Genomic DNA, 8,293 nt, shown 5'->3' with positions numbered 1-8,293 from the left:
GAGTGGCATTTGGCCATGTGTGTGTTAGGGCCTGGGTTGATGAGGGTAAAGAACAGAAACACCCCCCACCCCACCCTCATCCTGTACACCTACCACCTACCCACCGGGTTGGATATAAAGGGAACAGATGGGGTGAGATGCACCCATCCTGAAACACTACTCTCTCCAAATCAGCACAAGTCCCCATGCTGGCCCTCATCTATGCTGGCAGGAGCTAAAATGGTTATAACCACTCAGCAAATCAGCACTGTATTAGGCCATTCCTGCATTTCTATAAAACAATACTTAGAGACTGAGTAATGTATAAAGAAAAGAGGTTTAATTGGCTCATGGTTCTGCAGGCTGTACAGAAAGCACAGCACCAGGATTTGCTTCTGCAGAGGCCTCTGGAAGTTTACAATCATGGCAGAAGGTAAAGGAGGAGCAGGTGTCTTACATGGCAAGAATGGGAGCGAGAAACAGGGGAGGTGCCACACACTTTTAAACAACCAGATCTTGCAAGAACTCACTCACTATTGCAAGGATAGCACCAAGAGGATGACACTAAACCGTTCATGAGAAATCCACCCCTAAGATCAAATCACCTCCCACCAGGCCCCACCTCTAACATTGGGGATTACAATTCAACATGAGATTTAGAGGGACATACATCCAAACTATATAAAGCACATTCTTTTTACACAGTAGCACAACTTGAGAAGTCTGTGAAGTATACCCATTCTCATCCTGAGAACCGCAGCTGATGACTGGTTGAAATTCACGCAGTCATCATTGCTGCTTAGGGAGAAAGCCTTGGACTTCTGACTCATAGTGCATCTCCCACATCTATTGGACAAGAGATGATTAGGATGATTATTTGATTTAACTGGGGATATTTGTCAAAAATATAATTTCCTGGGCCTCCCAATGCATAGATCTGATTCAATGTACTTTGAAAAACCTAAGGACAATGACATACACCCCAGGTTAGGAACAGTCTACTATCCAGGAAGACATCATCAGCCTTGAGTAAGAAGTGACCCAGGACAGAGCCAACAAGAACCACAAGTGAGTCAACATCTGCTGGAGCTGCCAGGGTGGCTGGAGCAGCGGACAGGAGGAGGAGGAAGAATAACAGTTACCTAGCCGTGTACCTCAGTCTTCACATCTGAATAATGGAGATAGTAATACTATCTGCCTCATGCAATTGCCGGGAATGTTAAATCAATCAGTCAATATAAAGTACATAGTACAGTGCCTGGCACTTGTATCTTGATAAAGATTAGATGCTGTTGTCTTTATTTGGATCTAAAGCTGCCTGAGTAGAAGCTGGAGAATGAGGCAGGGCTGTTTAATGGGACAAGTCTAAAAGGAACTGGGTGAAGTAGAAAAGGAAACCAGGTTTCTAGCTCCTTTAAATGTCCAGAGAAGAGCTGGAAATTCTGCTATGGCTAATCTTTGAGGATTAGTAATTTGTTAATTCACATTAAAAGGATCAACTTAAGGCAAGGTTATTTAATATCTATAACTTATCCATTTATGTCATTCAAAAAACCTCCAGCATTTGCCAAAAGGAAAAAATGAGAAAAGGAAAATATTTTACCAGTAATTCAGATTTAACTTGGAAGTCCCTGGCTTCATGAACATTCTTTATAAAAACTGCAAAATTCTCAGGACTAATACTTACATTCTGACTTACAATTCAGGCTAGGGAGGTATATTTGTTACCTATTACTGTATAACAAATAATCATAAACCTAGTGGCTTTTAACAACACATATTTATTATCTCACAGTTTCTGTGGACTAAGATCCAAGCGCAGCCTGTACGGGTCCTCTGCTTTAGGGTGTCTCCTAAGGCTGCAATCAAGGTGTCTGCCAGAGCTGGGGTCTTACATGAAGGCTCTGCTAGGGAAGACTCTGCTTCCAAGCTGATGAGGTTGTTGGCAGGATTCATTTCCTTGTTGGCTCTCACCATTCCTTACCATGCAGGCCTCTTTGACATGACAGTTTTCTGATTAAAGCCAGCAGAGGAGAGAGTCTGCTAGCAGGACAGAAGTTACTAAGTTACGTAACCTCATCATAAAAGTGACATCCCATCCCCTTTGCTTTCTCTGCTGGTTAGAAGTAGTCACAAGTTCCACACACATTCAAGGATAGGAGGTTAAACAAGGTCACGAATACCAGAAAGCAGGGCTCATTGAGGTCCCTCTTAGAGTTGGCCTGTCACAGGCAGCATTTCCCACATGGGGCTCCCTGAAGCACTACTGTGCCTCCAGACATTAACTGACAGTTTAGAAAACAAATTGACACATGCTAATTGTTTTTCATCTCAATATTACCTCAGACAGGGAAATCCAAAATATACTCTTATGTAATGACCCCAGATATGCAATAATCTGCCATATCCAAGAACACTTTCCTTGTAAGATTATTGCTTAATATGAGAATGCAAAATGTTTACCGCCTATAGTGATGCATTAAGCAGCATTGATTTCAGGTTGATCTATGTCATTTATTCAGTGTCCACCCCTGTGTGTTATCTATCTTGTCTTACGATTTCAACATAAATGAATATTTAATGTTTCTTTTATATTAAATATTTATGCTACACAAATTCATGCTCCACAGATCTGTGACTCAAAGAAGGACATTTTTAAACAACAATAAAAGAGTGTTGAGATTCTCGAACTGTGTCACAATCAAGCAAAAGTTGAAATACATCAAAATGAGGGTTAAGGCTCTGCTTTCTAAATATGCCTGGGAGTAAGATGAATTATTCCAGAACCATCTAAGTCAATGGTATCAAGATTTTGCAAAATATGTAATTTGGGCTCTCTCTTTCCTTATAACATTCACCATCTCTATGACATGACATTTTTTTGGCTAGGCACAATGGCTCATGCCTGCAATCCCAGCACTTTGGGAGGCCGAGGCGAGTGGATCACCTGAGGTCAGGAGTTCAAGACCAGCCTGGCCAACATGGCAAAACCCTGTCTCTACTAAAAATACAAAGATTAGTCAAGAGTGGTGGTGGGCACATGTAGTCCCAGCTATATGGGAGACTGAAGCAGGAGAATTGCTTGAACCCAGAAGGCAGACGTTGCAGTGAGCTGAGATTGTGCCACTGCACTCCAGCCTGAGTGACAAGAGCGAAACTCTGTCAAAAAAAAAAAAAAAAAAAAAAGACATGGGATTTTTCATTTTACTTTGCAATGAAAGGAAAATGTAGAACATATTAAATCCTGCACTTCAAATTTGGATTTTAATTCAACAATATGTCATTTCCAAAATTAGACACAAAACATTGTTTTTGTTGAAAGGGTTTGTTATTTTTTGATGTCACATTTTACATTAACATGTAAAATAAGATTTTTATGTTTTATTTTAAAATATTCCACTTTTCTAATTTTTGTGTGACAACTTTATAAGGAAGACAACAACTGGTAAACCTTAAATACTATATCCTTTCTCTGGTCACTCCTTCTAAAGAATGTCGTATGTTTTATATTTAGCTCCTTGTACCTTTGTGGTGCTGATGGAATAAAAAGGCAAATTAAAGGCTGAGAGAAACCACACAAACATCAATGAGCTCATAGAAAAAGATCACAAAGAATGACACAAACTTAAGGACGGAGAGAGTCATCAAAGGTTCGGAAAGACAGACAGAGAAAGAAACTGGAAGCAGCATCTGTGAATAATGCAATTTGGTATTAAGAAAGATGAGGAAAAACTGCTTGGTTTTTCTCTGTGCTTTTCAATATAATTCTCTCTTTTTCTGCTCACAGAAAAGCAGTCGTACCAAAATGGTCTCAGTAATAATTATTATTAGTCTCTAAGGCTTTCAAAGCCAGACTTGTGTTTCTTTTAGACGTGCCATGATGCTTGTGTGGGCCTTACCTGGGCATTCAGAAAGTTGTCTCTCTCTACAGCATCCTCTATGTTTGTCCTGTGCTAATACTGACAGTTCTTCTCCCAATTTCCATAATATAAAATCCACTCCACAGGGTATTAGTGTGCAAGGTAGATTTTACTGAAGATTTCATGGTGCATCATGGATGATTTCATTAAAAAATTTCCCTTGGGTAATTGCTGTCCAAGACTGGTCTACTCTGCCAGCTGCCAGGTCTGCGTGTCCCTGTTTCCCCATCTGCCTTTCCCTCCTTCCCTCACTGATATAGCCTTCCAGTCCTCCAGCTCCTTGAGATCTACTTAAGTATATTCAACACGCAGCCCCCACCCACCCCATTATTCCCCACGTGGCAAACAAAATATTCTCTCTAGAAATCCATGAAAGATTAGGTAGAAATGTTTTTTCACTGTCACATAATGTTCAAAAAAAGATTAAAAAACTGATTAAATTTTCATCATTTATGATAGCAATTGTTTTGTCTGTCACTTTTCTGGCATAAGTAGAAACCAAGTCTCTATCTCCTGACCTTTTGTCAATGCTCTGCCAGTACATTCCAATTTTAAAGGAATTTTGATGTTAAAATGGTTTGGGAAATGTTGCAGTGGGATATATGGCAAGGAGTGGCGTCTCTAAATCCAAATTAGGCAGGAGGATTCAAGCAAAACTTGGGTAAAGTGATCACTTCAAAAGAATGAAGGATACACCACATGTAGAGGGAGAGGCTGAATATCATTCATTCACTGAGCATTTGCTTCACACCTACTGTGAGCCAGACACTAAGCTGAAGGCCAGTCTTACAATAGGAAACAAGGTGGACATGGTTCCCACCCTCATGAAGTCTGTGGTCTGGTTGGAGAACAAGTAAATGATTAAACAAGCAACTTTAATAGAATGTGCATAAGTTGCAGGGGAAGTATGGAGTGAAATGGGACAATATTCCCAAATCCCCTAGCACATGTATTTGTTTATCTAGGATAACTAGGGAAGGGGTGGAAAGGTGAGAGTGGGGATCTTTTGAGCAAGGGTAACAGCAAGTTCAGAGTTAAGGAAGTAGAGCAACACAGGCAGCATGAGGAGTGTCGAGAAAGGAGCTTATTTTGTCTGGGTGTGGGAGGGGCAGGGCAGGTACAGCCAAGAAGAGGCTGGAAAAGAAAAGTCCCATATCCTCAGGTTTCTACCCTTTGGCAACAAATTCCGGTTTCCTTATGCTCAGCTGAAACCTAATCTCAATATATGCCTGCAGTTTGACTGCATCTCTTTCTCCCTGGAAGAGCCCAGAGTCTCTGGGTCAGGGGGCTGCCCTGCAGCATTGCAGCATCCCAATGGCACCCCTCAGCCTCAGCGTCGACTCTTTAAGGTTGGGACATGCAATCAAAGTGTGGTTAACTTTACATCCCTCACCTTAGTTATGCTGCCTATCAGAACACAGGGGAATTTAACAAAATATGTTTTTTATTGATATCAAGTAAATTAATTTTACTTTAAGAACTTTTCTGAGAATGTCTTGACCAATCTTCAAAATGATTGTAACATGCTGGCATATTACATATTGGATTTGAAATTCTTTTCACTGATCTGAATATTACATATTGTAGAGATGAAAATAATTAATTAACCCACAATTCATTGGATAACTAGTAACAGCCATGTCCTAGGAGTTACATAAATAAGAAAATGTCTCTCCAAATTGTTCACAGTCTAGAAAACATACAAGGAAACTCTATGAATTCCTGTGGTAAAGGGAGATGTAAAGGGCATTATTACAACCCAGATCCAAGGCCTGGAGTTCAAACAGTGAGTGGCTGGGTAAGACTCACTGAGGAGGTGATGATCATATGAGGGATGATATAGTCTGTCCTCTCCATATATCATGTTGAAACATGACCTACAGTGTTGGAGGTGGGGCCTAGTGGGAGATGTCTGGGTCATGGGGCAGATCTCTCATGAATGGCGTGATGCCCTTCTTACAGTAATGACTTCACATGAGAGCTGGTTGTTTGAGGGAGCCTGGCATCCCCTCTCTGCTCCCTCTCTTGCCATGTGATGCCTACTCCTGCTTTGCCTTCCTCCATGAGTAAAAGCTTCCTGAGGCCCTCACCAGAAGCAGATGCTGGTGCCATGCTTTCTGTACAGCCTGCAGAACGATGAGTCAAATACACCTCTTTTCTTTGTAAATTACCCAGTCTCAGCTATTCCCTTACAGCAATGCAAAGTGGACTAACACAAGGAAGAACTGTTTCTCTTTGCCTTTTTCTTTTTTTCCTTTATTGCATGATTACTGCTATTCACCCAGGCTTTCTGGGACCATATCCCCAATTACCACACCAATGTAGTAATTAGGAAAAAGATTCCATAATGAAAGCATTCTGGACATATTAGGCTAGGGCTTGAAGGAAGGGATCTTGCTCCTTCTCTGTCTCAAGCCCCTCCTCACATTCATCCCTTCTCCATGACTTGTTGGCCCATTTGGCCAAGGAGGTCTTCTCTGATAAATAGGTAGTTGGGGGGCTAACTTTGTTCCGAGGTACCCCAGCACTCACCACCCCAACCCAGGAATTAATGTCCAGAGCAGACAGAGCACCTAACTAGAAAACACCTGCAGAAACACATGGAGACAGAGACCAAAAGATACAGAACTTAGCATACATGGGAAGGGAAGCCCACACAAATTATACAATGGGAAATGTACAATGTCAAGAATAGTTTGTTCTAAAGTTCTCCACTAATTTTTTTTTTCAAAACTTGGGATCTTAATGGAAAATAACAGTAAACACGTGGGGTAGTGAAGTAGAATCAAATGATGCATTTTTTTTTTCTTCTCATGCACCCTGCAGTCAGCACCTGAGGGCCCACGTTGAGAACAGATTACCCTTTGAGTGTTAAATAGGAATGTTTGAATATTAGAGGTATGCTTATTTATCAGCAGTAGTTATCTTTCCCACTCATTTCTTCGCTTATACAACAAAAATAGATAGAACCTCCACTACATGCCATGTACTTTGGATCCAAAATATAAATAAGACCAAGTCAGTCTAATAATGAAAACAGACAAGCACAGTACAATGACTAGGGTGCAGTATATCAGAGAACAATGTACGTCTCCCAAAGAGCAGGGACGATATTTTCATATTTGCTATTCAGAATTTCACCCCGAACACTTAAAGTAACACCTAACATATAACAGGTTCTCTTTAAATATGTGCTAGCTGATGTGTCTATGTGTCCAATGCACAGTGTGATATATAGCATGGGAGCAGGACACATAATCAGACAGGATTGGTGGGTGAGGAAAGTTCAGCTGAGTTTGGTGTTCACACATAGAGTGATAGCATCTGCCTCATAATGTGATTTTCTGCAGCACTGCTGATCTGCTTGATTATAAGTGGAATCATTAGATGATTTGGATGATAAAAAATAAGTTTCAGAAGTCAAAATATACAGGAGTAGGGAGGTAAGAGCCTTTCTGGAGAGTGACTGAAATAAATAACCATAAAATCTAGGAAGGCTAGCTGGGCATGGTGGTCACCCCTATAATCCCAGCACTTTGGGAGGCTGAGGCAGGCAGATTGTTTCAGCCCAGGAGTTCAAGACTGGCCAGGGCAACATAAGGAGATCCATCTTTACAATAAATACAAAATTTAGCTGGGCATGGTGGTGTGTACCTCTTGTCCCAGCTACTCAGGAGGCTGAGATGGAAGGATTGGTTGAGCCCATGAGGTTGAGGCTGCAGTGAGCTGTGATTGAGCCACTTTACTCCAGTCTGGGCAACAGAGCAGAACTCTGTCTCAAGAAAGAAAAAAAATCTAGGTGGGCAGGGCAGAGAATAAAGAAGCTCTAAAGGGATGAAAACAGAGCAGTCAAAGCCCCAGAGGTCTCAATGAAATTCAAAGACTAGACAGTGGGGATAAGCATGAGGAAATAGGACCCATAGGTGAATATTAATATACAAAGCTGAGATACTGATGTTTAAGATTTCAGAAATAGAGCTGTTTAGGGTAATTTTTTTTCCAGTGGGGATGCTGAAGTCGTGTGGAAGCCATTTAATTAGAGAAGATCAAAGCAGTCAGTAATGCTGGGTAGATGGATGGGGTCATCCTTGCTGTGTAGGAGAATGGCAGAGGAGGAGAAGAGCCAGAGGCCAAAGATCTCAGTGGAGCAGTGGCGGGGAGGTCGGTGAATGACAGCATTTGAAGGGGGTGAGCTTCACCACGGTTCCTCCAGAAAGCAGAGCCCGAGGCGATGGCTTGCATGCAGTCATTTGCAGTCAGTTGATTTGAAGACAAGATCCTGGTGAGTAGGAGTGAGGGAGTGTGGAGGGTGAAACAGGAAAGCAAAAAAGTTCATGCAAGGGTATTTTCTTGAGTGAACTCTGCTGTCAGTAAATTAGACTCTATCCTGCCTT

The 8,293-nt window shown here is 41.4% G+C and overlaps 1 long non-coding RNA gene across 2 annotated transcripts; it reads right to left on the bottom strand.

Annotated features, from left to right (window-relative positions):
- Nucleotides 1-244: 244 nt before the first annotated feature.
- Nucleotides 245-4,195, bottom strand: LOC116558960. 2 transcript variants are annotated; one of them, XR_004272251.1, is made up of 2 exons: nucleotides 3,879-4,195; nucleotides 245-825 (listed from the first exon to the last, which is right to left on the bottom strand). It is a non-coding gene; the product is annotated as an uncharacterized LOC116558960 (long non-coding RNA). The 2 variants fall into 2 exon arrangements; XR_004272252.1 differs by lacking the exon at nucleotides 3,879-4,195 and adding an exon at nucleotides 2,838-2,866.
- Between the last annotated feature and the right edge of the window lie 4,098 nt (nucleotides 4,196-8,293).

The sequence above is a fragment of the Sapajus apella genome, unplaced genomic scaffold (genome assembly GCF_009761245.1).
Source record: "Sapajus apella isolate SASKATOON/1434 unplaced genomic scaffold, GSC_monkey_1.0 scaffold22, whole genome shotgun sequence".
Classification (NCBI taxonomy): domain Eukaryota; kingdom Metazoa; phylum Chordata; class Mammalia; order Primates; family Cebidae; genus Sapajus; species Sapajus apella.
This window is presented reverse-complemented; position numbering and strand designations above follow the sequence as displayed.